Source organism: Podarcis vaucheri (assembly GCF_965113315.1).
Source record: "Podarcis vaucheri genome assembly, chromosome: 13".
NCBI classification, from domain to species: Eukaryota; Metazoa; Chordata; class Lepidosauria; order Squamata; family Lacertidae; genus Podarcis; species Podarcis vaucheri.
The window spans coordinates 49,518,728-49,533,466 of record NC_138751.1 but is presented as its reverse complement, the minus strand read 5'-3'; the positions used below and the strand labels follow the sequence as shown (position 1 = coordinate 49,533,466).

The following is a 14,739-nucleotide window of genomic DNA, read 5'->3' as shown; positions in this document are numbered from 1 at the left end:
TCCATCCTTCTGTTCATGAAAATATTTCTTACCTGTGTCCCTGTGGGTTCAAGTAAACCATATAAACAGTAGTTGTACAGCAGTTGTTTTGATACACACCTTCCAGGCAGAGATTGCACAGTTTATGTCCCTGATAATCAACACCTTTTACTCCAACAAGGAAATCTTTATGCGGGAGATCATTTCCAACGCCTCTGATGCACTGGACAAGATCCGCTATGAGAGTCTGACAGATCCCTCATAGCTGGAAAGTGGCAAAGAGCTGAAGATAGATATCATTCCCAATCCCCATGATCGCACCCTCACCTTGGTGGACATTGGTGGTATTGGCATGACAAAGGCAGACCTTATCAACAATCTGGGCACCATTGCGAAGTCTGGCACCAAAGCCTTCATGGAAGCCTTGCAGGCTGGTGCAGACATCTCCATGATTGGACAGTTCGGTGTGGGCTTTTACTCTGCTTACCTTGTGGCTGAGAAGGTTGTGGTTACCACCAAGCACAACGATGATCAACAGTATGCCTGGGACCAGTATGCCTGGGACCAGTATGCCTGGGAGTCATCTGCAGGCGGCTCCTTCACTGTCAAAACTGACCATGGCGAACCCATTGGCCGTGGTACCAAAGTGATCTTGTACCTGAAGGAAGATCAGACTGAATACCTGGAGGAACATTGCATCAAGGAAGTGGTGAAGAAGCACTCCCAGTTCATCGGCTACCCTATCACCCTCTATCTGGAGAAGGAGCGTGAGAAGGAAATCAGCGACGATGAGGCGGAGGAGGAAAAAGTGGAGAAGGAGGATGAAGAGGCAGCCCCCAAGGATGAGGAAGAGAAGCCCAAGATTGAAGATGTGGGCTCAGATGAAGAGGAGGAAGGTGGCAAGAGCAAGAAGAAGACCAAGAAGAACAAGGAAAAGTACATCGACCAGGAGGAACTGAACAAGACCAAGCCCATCTGCACCCGAAACCCTGATGACATCACTCAGGAGGAGTATGGCGAGTTCTACAAGAGCTTGACTAATGATTGGGAAGACCATCTGGCTGTTCAGCACTTCTCTGTGGAGGGGCAGTTGGAATTCCGGGCGCTTCTCTTCATCCCACGCCGGGCCCCATTGACCTCTTTGAGAACAAGAAGAAAAAGAACAACATCAAGCTCTATGTGAGGCGCGTCTCATTATGGACAGTTGTGATGAACTCATCCCAGTGTACCTGAACTTCATCCGGGGTGTAGTGGACTCCAAGGATCGGCCCCTGAACATCTCCCGTGAGATGCTGCAACAAAGCAAGATTCTCAGAGTGATTCGCAAGAACATCGTCAAGAAATGCCTGGAGCTTTTTGCAGAGCTGGCGGAGGACAAAGAAAACTACAAGAAGTTCTACGAGGCCTTCTCCAAAAATCTCAAGCTGGGGATCCATGGGGACTCTACCAACAGAAAACGCCTGTCAGAACTGTTGCGGTATCACATTTCCCACTCCGGCACCGAGATGAATTCCCTCTCCGAATATGTGTCCCCTATGAAGGAAAACCAGAAAAGCATCTCTTACATCACAGGTGAGAGCAAGGAGCAGGTGGCTAACTCTGCCTTTGTGGAGCGAGTGAGGAAACCTGGTTTTGAGGTGGTGTACATGACAGAGCCCCTTGATGAGTATAGAGTCCAGCAGCTGAAGGAATTTGATGGCAAGACCTTGGTGTCCGTCACCAAAGAAGGGCTGGAGCTGCCAGAGGATGAAGACGAGAAGAAGATGATGGAGGAGAGCAAAGCCAAGTTTGAGAACCCTTGCAAACTCATGAAGGAAATCCTGGAGACGAAAGTTGAAAAGGTGACGGTCTCAAACAGGCTGGTCTCCTCGCCCTGCTGTATTGTCACCAGCACCTATGGCTGGACCGCCAACATGGAACGTATCATGAAGGCCCAGGCCTTGCGAGACAACTCCACCACGGGCTACATGATGGCCAAGAAGCACCTGGAGATCAGTCCTGACCACCCCATTGTAGAGACACTGCGTCAGAAGGCCGAGGCAGACAAGAACGACCAGGCCGTCCAGGACCTTGTGGTGCTACTCTTGGAGACAGCACTGCTTTCCTCTGGCTTCTAAGGAGGATCCACAGACTCACTCCAACCGTATCTATAGGATGATCAAGCTGGGGCTCGGGATGGAGGAAGATGAGGTTGCTGCTGAAGAGCCTAGTGCCGCTGTCTCTGAAGATATTCCCCCTCTGGAAGGAGACGAGGATGCCTCACGCATGGAGGAGGTGGATTGAAGAGAGGGCGCTGACCTCCCCCTCTGTCTTGCCCCCATCCATTCCCTGCACCATCGCCTTGCTCAGGAAGACTGGCTCCGGCAGTGCTCTGGCATGCCTTCGTCAGCAGTCTCTCACTACCTTCCTGTAGAATTGGCAGCCAGTGTGACAAGGGGACTCCACACCTATCTGAGTTGTCTTTCTGCTTGTTTAGAAGAAATGCTGCTTCAGGGGAAAGGGACCGGCCCACTGGTTTGTGGTTTTCCCTCCCCCCATGCGGGTTTTATCCTTTTTCTGCTGGGCCACCAAGCACCCATCCTACCATAGCTGAGGTGAACACAGTGAATGTCCTCCCCACTAACAGAGCAGTGAGTTGACTCCTTGACTCCCTTCCTGCTGCCCTTTGTCCTCAGCGAGCAGGGACTTGTACTCTTGTTGGCTGTTTGTATTTGGTTTGGTTTTACTGGAATTAAAATAACAAAGAATGTGGTTTACCTTGATGAAAACAAGGCGCATTCAATGCTTCAATATATTACTTTCGTTCTGTGTTTACTGTCAGTACAAATGTCTTGTAATGGTCGCCTGTGGCTTCTAAAAGCAGCCCCTCCAACATTTCTCCAGTGAGAATAGGGATGTCCCATTCCATAATGATAATTTTACTATTTATACCCTAGCTGTCAGGGAACTGACATCAGAGGCACGGGAGAAGGAGAGGGTCTCTGATTCTGCAGGAGAAGGTCCCAGCGCTAGGGGGAGACTCAGCTGGGAAGAAGGGGAAGAGAATGAGTGTAACACCAGGGATCCAGAAGAGCAACGGGACAGGGAGGTGCAGGGGCTCCAGGACTCTTCGCTGGAAGTTAGTGAGGAGAGCCCAAGCACTCCACTGCCCACGCCCACCCTGCGCAGGAGACTCCCGCGCAGTGAGAGGCGGAGACGATTGGGCGTCAAACAACTCTTATGTTGGCAGCGCTTTAAGAAACGCCCACAGACAGATTCTATGAGTGACTAAGGGCAGCCACGCTGAGATGGGCTGCGCAGTCCAGAGGGTTTAACCAGGCAATCCGATGCTCAAACGGAGCAGGATTACGCACGAGTAACTCCCAACCACTACACTACCCATCTGATTGGGTTGCCCCAGCCACTCTGGGCAGCTTCCAACATATATAAAAACATAATAAAACATTAAACTTAAAAAAAAACCACCTTTCCTATACAGGATTGTCTTCAGACATCTCGGGGGTTGGATAACTCCATACCCTCCAACATCTCTCCAATGAAAATAGAGACATCCTAAGGAAAAGTGGGCATTGTGGGATCAAATCAGAAACCGAGACGGCTTCTCCAAATTAGGGATTTGCCTGGAAAATAGGGACACTTGGAGGGTCTGTAAAAGCCATCAGCGTGTAGCAGCAGCCACACCCCAGGAAAGGCTTTGACCAGCCAGCTAGAGCAAGTGAGGGTAACCAATGGTTCTCAAACCCTCAGAGAGTTAATACAGAGACAGGCTCTGGTGGATTGAGCAGAGGAGACCAATTGTGGTTCCAATGGTCTGCAGGTACTGTAGAGGGAAGTGGGGGGCAGAGGGGGCTTGTCAGCCTGGCCCATCTCAGAGAAGAAAAACCCTGATTTTAAATCTCCACTGCATGCATGTATGTGTGTTGCATATATGATGGAAATCTTTAAACGGCTCCCAATACTGGTGTTGCCTCAAATCTAGTTTTATTTTTTAGGGAGACATGTCTCAAATTAGTTCTATGCCTCCTACTGACGCGGGTGGCGCTGTGGTCTAAACCACAGAGCCTAGGGCTTGCTAACCAGAAGGTTGGCAGTTCGAATCCCCGCGACGGGGTGAGCTCCCATTCCTCTGTCCCAGCTCCTGCCAACCTAGCAGTTCAAAAGCACACCAGTGCAAGTAGATAAATGGGTATCACTGCGGTGGGAAGGTAAATGGCATTTGCGTGTGCTTTGGTTTCTGTCACGGTGTCCCGTTGCGCCAGAAGCGGTTTAGTCCTGCTGGCCACATGACCTGGAAAACTCTGTGGACAAACGCCAGCTCCCTTGGCCTGAAAGCGAGATGAGCACCACAACCCCATAGTTGCCTTTGACTGGACTTAACCATCCAGGGGTCCTTTGCCTTTTTTTCTAATGCCTCCTACTATATCAACTTCCAGTAAAGTTTTCCAGTTTTTGAGGCTCCATCAATTCTTTCCACAGTATGTTCCTCCTATCTCTCAAGAGTGAGGAAGTAATAGAGTTGTGGGGATATGATCTCTTGTTTCTGGATAGTGGGTGAACAACTCTGGGCATTTGTTGTTTGGAATAAATTACATTGTAGATTAGAGGTAGGAATTAATAAATACGTATTATATGCAATTATGCTTCATTCATCCATAATAGCATATACTTAAGGGTATTGCTTAATCTACTTTTGGAAAACCGTAAACAAGCAAAATTGTAAACAGCAAATTAAACACTGACTCATTACTTTTCCGCGGTCTTCAACTGGAAAGTTCTCAGGGAAAGTTTCTCAAGAACAATACACTTGCTTCCAATTGCCATACCTGTGTTATTCCTTTCCTGAAAGGGGGGGGGAGAGAGAGAGTTAAATGATGTAAGGAAACTATAAATATCAGTTAGGCATAATAATACTTCATTAAAACACACCAAGGAAACACCATAATGTTGTGGGAACCACTAAACAAAGTTTCCTATTTCTTTCACACACAGTGTTTGAAACGGTGAACTGAAAGTTGACTTACTCGAGTAAATTAGAGTAGAATAGGGCTTAATTTTAGCAAGGTTACAGAGATCATTTTGCCAAAAGAACATCGCTGTTCTCAAGGGAGATCCAGGGAGGAAACAAACCCTCGTGGAGTCTCTTTTATTCCTGCGGCACTGAGAATGTCTACATGAGATTAGTTCTTAAGTATAGCAAATGCAATGCAGTATACTAATAGAGTTTAAAATTAAGGATGTGGACCTGTGGGAATTAGAGATATGGCCAAGTAATGTGGCATGTGATAGACTGGTGCAGGAATCGAATAGGGTCCCCCTGGGCAACTCTGTCCCTCTGAGGGATTCTGTGTGACACACACACTGCCAGCTAAGGGTTTTTCCACACTTCTGTTTGCCCCATGGTTTCTAGACATGTTTCTAGGCAAGCAGTTTTCTGCTTTTCCCCTTGCCCTCTTCCTTTCTAGGGAGCTCTTTAGCTCTAAACTGGAGCAAACATCCATCTGGAGAAAACCCGAATGGCTATTTGTTCCAAATGAGCACTAAAGAGCTGTGGTTTTTTCCCCCAAGGGGTGAAAGCCCTAGGAAGTGTGAGAAAAGTGAAATCTCTGGAAACGAAAAAAGGAATCAAAGCAGTAACAACAAAGAAGTTTCCTAAATTCACTCAGACATTACCGTTCCTGCAGTTGTGCCATCCAAAACAAAACATTTCTCACACAGCACGTGCTTGTCATATGGAATTTGATGGCACAAAATGCTGTATAACCCAGAAGGTTATACAGATTGTTGGGAGAATGGTACAGCCAGTGCCGGATTTAAATATAAGCTAGACCAGTGTTTCCCAACCTTTTTTGGGCAAAGGCACACTTGTTTCATGAAAAAAATCTCGAGGCACACCACCATTACAGCCCCGTGACGTCAGCGCGCAGCGTCACGCCGGGAGGGACATGAATTACATAATCACCTCCTTGAGGGCTGGCTCATCTTCTCCGAAGGCAGAACCCCATTAATTAACAGCACAGACTCACACCATAGCCAAGACGAGGGGGGAAAACCTCAGTCATGCACAGTCATGCACATGTGGGGGCTAAATGAGGACGAAGACCGGGCAGAGAGCAGGGTTCAAATCACCCCACCTGGCCAGGACAATCCCTGGGTGCTCCCTTGGGCCACTCGCCTGTCCCACCTCGCAGGGCTGTTGTTGCGAGGATAACACGGGGAGAACCACGCGCGCCCCCGGGAGCTCCTTGGAGGAGAAAGCGGGCGATGAATGCAATGCACGAAATATATGAGAGGCGACCAGGTTTTGCAGGTGAGGGGCCCCCGCCAGCCTCCGCTTCCAACACCCGGCGCAACGACGCCGAAGTTTCCCCCCGGGCTCGGCTCAGGGAGCAGCGCTGCTCCCCCCGGCTCCCCTTCGCCCTCCCGGCTCTCTCTGCTGCCCACTGGGGACCCCCCTCACCTGCCAAGTCCGGAGCGCCCATGGAAGTTGCATGCATGCATGCAGGGCGCCGCGTTGCCATTGCATTGCACTGCACTCCATGCAACGCCTGCACGCATGCATTGCCTTGCACGCCCGCCAAGGGGTCTCCCCGCGGTCCGATGCGTCCCCTCCGGCGCGGATGCAGCATTGCAAAAATAACCCCCCCCCCGACGCAGCCCTACCTGGGGGGCAGCCTGCGCCTCCGCCGCTCCGCCTCCGCGGGGATCCCCGGGCTCCATCCTGCCGCCCGATCTCCGCAGTGGCACAGGCAGGCTGCGCGGGGTCTGCGTGGAAGAGCCCCTGCCCGCCTGGCCGCCGCCGCCGCGCTCATTCCATGGCCGGGAGAAGAGCACTTCAAACAAAACGCCCGGCCCGCCAGGCCACGCTGGGAAACGTAGTTTGTGCACCCCGCGCGGGCGCGGAGCCCAAGGGCAAGGGGACTACGGATCCCGGCAGCCCCCGCGCCGGGGACGGAGGGGGAGAGGCCGGGTGCAGGGATGGAGGGACGGGTGGGCGAGCGAGTGAGTGAGTGGCAGCCGCCAAGCCTTGGCCGAGAGCCAGGAAGGGCCTCCCCGGAGGAGGAGGAGGAGGGAGGCGCAGGGAGGGAGGGAGGGAGGGAACCCCAGGGGTCATCTAGTGACGGCGCCCCAATCGAAAATTTGCCTTTTTTAAAAAAAAAATCTTCCAAATTTTTTAATTTTTCCCGCGGCACACCAGGCAACATCTCGCGGCACACTAGTGTGCCACGGAACAGTGGTTGGGAAACACTGCCATATAGCATACATTCAACACAAAAAATAGTGACAATTTGTTGTTGACAAACAACAGCTGTACATATAAAGGGCCCCATTATCTTCAAGAGCTTAGGGCCTCATCAAACCTAAATCCGGCCCTGGGTACAGCTATTAACCCTCAAATCCTGCCCTAAATCTAAACCTAAATCTAAATCTAAACCTAGTTCCAGCCCTGGGTGCAGCTATTAGCCCTGAACATGGAACCTTCCAGGGGGGAAAGGACTGCTGATTTCTTGCCCTGCTTGTATACTTCCCCAAAGCATTCTCCACTGGAAAGACGACGTTCTAGATCAGGGATTACTATTGTTATTTGTTGAATTATTATTTATTGAATTTATATATCGCCCTATACCTGGAGGTCTCAGGGCAGTTCTGTGCTATCTGGGACGGATCAGAGTATTGATCTGGAGAGTACCACACTGGCTACCCCTACCTCAGTGGACCTTTGATCTGAGGATCAGGGGTCAGCAAACTTTTCCAGCAGGGGACCAGTTCACTGTCCCTCAGACCTTGTGGGGGGCCGGACTATTTTTTTTGGGGGGGAATGAATGAGTTCCTATGCCCCACAAATAACCCAGAGATGCATTTTAAATACAGTGGTGCCCCGCAAGACGAACGCCTCGCGAGACGAAAAACTCACAAGACGAAAGGTTTTTTCGTTTTCGAGTTGCTTCGCAAGACGAATTTCCCTATGGGCTTGCTTCGCAAAACGAAGCTTGCCCCGCAATCTCCGGGGACAGAGGGGAAGGCGTGCGGCCATTCCCCTCTGTCCCCGGACCCCTTTTGAACCAAGGGGCTGCAACGGGGAGAAGCGATCTTCTCCCCTCCGCCCCTTGCTTCAAAAGAGGGGACAGAGGGGAAGGCGCGTGGCGCTTCCCCTCTGTCCCCGGACGGTCTCCATAGGAACGCATTGATTGATTTTCAATGCATTCCTATGGGAAACCGTGCTTCGCAAGACGAAAAACTCGCAAGAAGAAAAAACTTGCGGAACGAATTAATTTCGTCTTGCGAGGCACCACTGTAAAAGCACACATTCTACTTGTGTAAAAACATGCTGATTCCCAGTCCGTCCGTGGGCTGGATTTAGAAAGCAATTGGGCCGGATCCTTAGTTTACCTATCCATGATCTGATATGACTCAGTCTTTAGTCACAAGGTACTGCCCTTCTTTCAACATTTACAAATAAAACATTATATACAAACCATGTTGAAAAGGGTGGATATGGCCAGAAATGTAGCAGCTTTTGGAAAATTATTTTTCTCTAGCGGTACCTTTGCACATATATAGTGGAACTGTGTTAAGATTTAATATTTCTAAATGAGAATCATTGAGGAAATCAGCAAAATAGCAGGCGCCAATTTACATTTTTGGCCCTTTGGAAATGTTGGACAATATACAAAACAGCAGATTCCTCCAAGTTCTTTGGTCTCTCATGTGTTGATACCTGCTTGGCTTTTAACAGCTCAGATATGAAAAAGTAGATATTGTACCAACAACAGATCTTGGGGAGAGGAAAAACTCATATGAATAAAAGAGCAAACTCTAAGGAGTTATGGGATAGCTTCATTTGGTGGAGATTTATTTCAGAAAAAAATGGTTCCAATTTTTGATGCTTTTGAATCAATATAAAACAAAGGAAGCAGTAAGTTAATTACATTATTTATTGGGTTTTATGTATGTTTGTGTATTATGGAACTGGAAAAACCAAATAAAACAACAAAGGGGGATGAAGACTTTGGTGTATCTATACGCCCAAATTACTATGGAATCCTCTATATGGCAGTGGGACTCATTACCAGGTAAGTGTGTGCAGGCTTGCTGCATGACATTTATGTTGTTATTACTGCTATATAGTATTTCCATTTAGATGGTAATAATAATAATAATAATAATAATAATAATAATAATAATAATAATAATAATAATAATTTATTTATACCCCACCCATCTGGATGGGCTTCCCCAGCCACTCTGGGCAGCTTCCAACAAAATATTAAAATACAGTAATGCATCAAACATGAAAAGCTTCCCTAAACAGGGCTGCCTTCAGATGTCTTCTAAAAGTCTGGTAGTTGTTCTCTTTGACATCTGGTGGGAGGGCAGGTGTCACCACCAAGAAGGCCCTCTGCCTGGTTCCCTGTAACCTCACTTCTCACAGCGAGGGAATCGCCAGAAGGCTCTCGGTGCTGGATCTCAGTGTCCGGGTAGAACGATGGGGGTGGAGACGCTCCTTCAGATATACTTTCCAATAGCTTCCAATTGTTGAAAAAATGTGAGGAAAACCTCTAATTCATACTTAAAAATAAGGATGGATTTGTCTTAGCTTTCCTTTCCCACTGTCTTCTCACTTTCCATTGGATGCCGAGTCTCTAACCATAGGTTTTGAGCAGAGCAGTAAATTCTGCTAAACAGTAATTGCAGCATCCTGAAGCAGCTGCTTCCACTGAATAAAGTGCGTAATAATAGTCTGCTTAATTTAAGATGCCAGAGGGAACCAATTTCTAAGCTTTAACTACGTTATTTTTGATGGTGATGTTAACCCTTATAACTGCTGGTCCATTAGAGAATGAAACACAGGAACTCAACCCAACAAAATTATCTCACTTATGTCATTGAGAATGCAGTCCCCTGTTTCTGATTGAATTTGTGGGAAACAGGCTGTCTTCTGTTTGCTAAAGCTTCCTTCTCCCAAGGATATAATGGCTGCTTCTGGCATTCATCCATAGCTTCATAAACCATGGTTTATGAAGCCACAGACAAGTGCTGTGGCTAATTATTCCCCTCTTTCATCTCATGCAACAATAAGATAGGATGCAGTCATGAGGCTTGGTGCTTACACACACACACACACACACACACACACACACACACACACTGTTCCCCTTCTATACAGCCTGTCAAGTCTGCAATGCTGAATGGAGACAGCTCCGTACATTAACAATCAAATATTTGTTTTTCTCCCCGGTGGATAATTACTAAAGAAGATGGTCAAAACAACCTGACCTAAAATGATGGAATACTTCCATGTTGCCGAACTAACAGGGAGGATAAGAGGAGATACGGTACCAAAAGTGATTTAGGAGTGGGCTATCTTTAAGGAATACATCAAAATTTACGTGGAAAAAGTAGAATTTCTGACAGATACTGAGTGAATCCAGAAAATGATTAGAGTGAAAGGAGAGTAAAGTTAAGAGAAAAGAAGAGATTAAAGAAATAATAAAATGTGTTTAAGCTAGTTGGAAAAATAAAGTAGCGTAACAAGAACGGCTGGAAGTCAAGTCACTTGGTGGGTGTCCGTAGGGGGTAGGTGTGTAGGTATGTTGATATGTATAGTATAGGTAAGTATTATATAGAGTAATGTTAGGTATGTTTTATGTTATGAAAATTAGGTAGTGTGTTGTGTACGTGTATTGTGTAAATGTATATGTACAGTGGTGCCTCGCAAGATGAAAATAATCCGTTAGCGGCTTTTAGAGGCTTATCTGCTGATCGGATCAGCTGATAAGCGGCTTAGCGGCTTAGAAAAAGGGGGGGGGAACCAGCAGGAACTCGCAAGACATTGTCGTCTTGCGAAGCAAGCCCATAGGAAATTCGTTTTGTGAAGCACCTCCAAAACGGAAAACCCTTTCGTCTAGCGAGTTTTCCGTCTTGCGAGGCATTCGTCTTGCGGGGCACCACTGTATGTGTTTTATATGTTAATTAAAACAACAACAACCACCTGATGGACGTGGTCTTCAGTCTTCCAGCTAAACTCATGCCTTCTTGTTACTCATGATGATCCAGGAAAGTTTAATGGGCACCCTTTCAATTCAACCCAGCTCCCTTTATCCCTGAGGTTCTAGAAGCCTGGTGAAATTATTTGGCCATCCCTTTACCCTTACACCTCCTTAAGAAGGCACTAGTCCATGGCTCCATAAACCATAGTTTATTAATAGAAAGAGCATTAACTCCTGTATCCCGTGGAATAGGAGGGACGCGGGTGGCACTGTGGTCTAAACCACTGAGCCTCTTGGGCTTGCCAATCAGAAGGTCGGCGGTTCGAACCCCCACGACAGGGTGAGCTCCCGTTGCCCAGTCCCTGCTCCTGCCAACCTAGCAGTTCAAAAGCACGTCAAAGTCCAAGTAGATAAATAGGTACTGCTCCAGCGGGAAGGTAAACGGCGGTTCCGTGCACAGCTCTGGTTTGCCAGAAGCGGCTTAGTCATGCTGGCCACATGACCTGGAAGCTGTATGCCAGCTCCCTCAGCCAGTAAAGCAAGATGAGTGCCGCAACCCCAGAGTCGTCCGTGACTGGACCTAACAGTCAGGGGTCCCTTTACCTTTACCTTTATCCCATGGAATAAGTTCACCCTGGGTCAGAAGGAAAAGCTAGACCTCAACACCCACCTTAATAAAGCTGCATATGTCCTTATTGGCAGACAGAATTCCATGTTCTAAAATCTATGGGCAAAAGCAATAGGCACCATTGGAGAGTTTCATGTGACGTATTCACTGTGGCCCTGCAAGGGAACTTGCACCGAGACATGAGTTCCCCTTTTCAGATTCTATGAAGTGAACCAACAGGTGGTTGGAAGGGTTCGTACGAGTTGCTTCTTTGACCGTTTCACCTGCCTTTGAGGAATGGAAGTACAGTGGTACCTCAGGTTAAGTACTTAATTCGTTCCGGAGGTCCATACTAAACCTGAAACTGTTCTTAACCTGAAGCACCACTTTAGGTAATGGGGCCTCCTGCTGCTGCTGCGCCGCCGGAGCACGATTTCTGTCCTCATCCTAAAGCAAAGTTCTTAACCTGAGGTACTATTTCTGGGTTAGTGGAGTCTGTAACCTGAAGCGTATGTAACCTGAAGCGTATGTAACCTGAGGTACCACTGTATGGGGAAATGGTGTGTGTGTGTCCCCCTTTGAGTATCAGGGTTACGGCTGACGTTCTGTTTCCAAAACATACAGGGAGCCTCTATAGATACAAGATCTATCAATGACTATTCATCAAATAGCTAAAGAGAACTTCCTGAATGAGAGGCAGAAATCCTATGAAAACCAGTTGATGTGGGGCAAACAATGGGAAAGGGCTGGTATCTTCATACCCTGTTTATGGGCTTTCCAGAGGCATCTAATTGGCCACTGCTGGAAGATGCTAGACTAGATAAAACCTTTGGGATGGTCCAGCAGAACTCGTCTCACTTTCTCTCCCTCTTCCAGCACACTGCTATTCTGTACATTGCGCCCCAGTGTCTGCAACAATAGGACCAAGCTACCGTTAAGGGATGCAGGTGGCACTGTGGGTTAAACTACAGAGCCTAGGTCTTGCCGATCAGAAGGTCGGCGGTTTGAATCCCCGCGACAGGGTGAGCTCCTGTTGCTTGGTCCCTGCTCCTGCCCACCTAGCAGTTCGAAAGCAGTCAAAGTGCAAGTAGATAAATACGTACTGCTCCAGTGCGAAGGTAAACAGCGTTTCCATGCGCTGCTCTGGTTCGCCAGAAGCGGCTTAGTCATGCTGGCCACATGACTCAGAAGCTGTACGCCAGCTCCCTCGGCCAATAAAACGAGATGAGCGCCACAACCCCAGAGTCGTCCGTGACTGGACTTAACTGTCAGGGGTCCCTTTACCTTGACCTTTACCGTTAACAATATTTATCACTTACCCATGTGGTCAGAGCCCTTCAATGACTTCTTATTCCAGTAAGCCAACTTCACTGGTAACACTGGTGGGAAACACTAGGTTTATTCTCTCAGCTACCACACACATACAAACACACCTGCCTTTAAGCCATTGTTTGATAGTAAAGTCTATTTTACAGTTTACGCTCTGTGACCATTGATACCCTACTCATGTTCAGGTTTCGCTTCACCAGGCAATGGATGAAGCGATTTTGGAGCTAGAAACCACAGGAAGTTTGCATACATTCTACTGTCTGCTGTCATCTAGTGTTCCTGCAGGGTATCTCAGGCAATTTTGTAAATCAGAGTTAGGGCAATGTGCCTTCAGACAGCCAGTCATAATTTTGATAGGTTCATCTCATTGGGTTGCTGAAACATTAAGAAGTCTGCCACTATAGATGGGCGGGACCAGTTGTACTGATCCCTACCTCCTGATTGCCATCCCCAATGCCAGCCAGCTAACAATCATCTGTAATAATAATAATAATAATAATAATAATAATAATAATAATAATTTATTACAGTGGTGCCCCGCAAGACGAATGCCTCGCAAGATGGAAAACTCGCTAGACGAAAGAGTTTTCCGTTTTGGAGGTGCTTCGCAAAACGAATTTCCTATGGGCTCGCTTCGCAAGACGAAAATGTCTTGCGAGTTCCTGCGGGGGTTTTCTTCCTCCCCCCCCTTTTTCCCAAGCTGCTAAGCCGCTTATCAGCTGATCCGCTAAGCCGCTTAACAGCTGATCCGCTAAGCCGCTTAACAGCTGATCCACTAAGCCGCTAAAGCGCTTATCAGCTGATCCGCTAAGCCCGCTAAGCCGCTAATATCGCTAAGCCGCTAAGCCGCTAATGGCCTTGCTTCGCAAGACGAAAAAACCGCAAGACGAAGAGACTCGCCGAACGGATTCTTTTCGTCTTGCGAGGCACCACAGTATTTATACCCCGCCCATCTGGCGGAGTTTCCCCAGCCACTCTGGGCGGCTCCCAATCAAATGTTAAAAACAGTACAGCATTAAGTATTAAAAACTTCCCTGAACAGGGCTGCTTTCACATGTCTTTTAAAGATAGGATAGCTGCTTATTTCCTTCACATCTGGAGGGAGGGCATTCCACAGGGCGGGTGCCACTACTGAGAAGGCCCTCTGCCTGGTTCCCTGTAACTTGGCTTCTCGCAGTGAGGGAACTGCCAGAAGGCCCTCGGCGCTGGACCTCAGTGTCCGGGCTGAATGATGGGGGTGGAGACGCTCCTTCAGGTATACTGGGCCGAGGCCGTTTAGGGCTGTAAAGGTCAGCACCGACACTTTGAATTGTGCTCGGAAACGTACTGGGAAGCTGTTAAGCGCCCACACGATTGATCCACACATTACAGCCGCGACATGATATGAACCCATGGAGAAACAACTCCCTTTCAGCTTCTGTAAAGTCAAAAACATACAGGGTTGGAGGCCAACAGGTGTCTCTCCAGATGTTATTGAACATTAATTTCCATCATCTCTAACCCGTCTAGGAGAAGGAAAACCTCTGCTGCCTTGCGGGACATCTGCAGAAGAAGAAAAGATTGAACCCTACACAAATCCAGAGTGGGGTCCCTAAGGCGGTTGGATGACGTCTTGCACACCTCCCTCCGTCAACTCCTGCAGCCAAGCTGGTGCCAAACATATTCCTTTCCTTTCAACCACATCAAACTTGACATGAGCCAACAGTGTGACGCGGCAGCTAAAAAAGCCAATGCAATTCTGGGCTGCATCAATAGGAGTATAGCATCTAGATCAAGGGAAGTAATAGTGCCACTGTATTCTGCTCTGGTCAGACCACACCTGGAGTACTGTGTCCA

General features: G+C 48.0%; 1 pseudogene across 1 annotated transcript; it reads left to right on the top strand.

Annotated features, from left to right (window-relative positions):
• Nucleotides 1–31: 31 nt before the first annotated feature.
• On the top strand, nt 32–2,776 carry LOC309516240 (heat shock protein HSP 90-beta pseudogene; annotated as a pseudogene). Its single transcript has one exon. The product of its transcript is annotated as a heat shock protein HSP 90-beta pseudogene (transcript).
• Nucleotides 2,777–14,739: the final 11,963 nt, after the last annotated feature.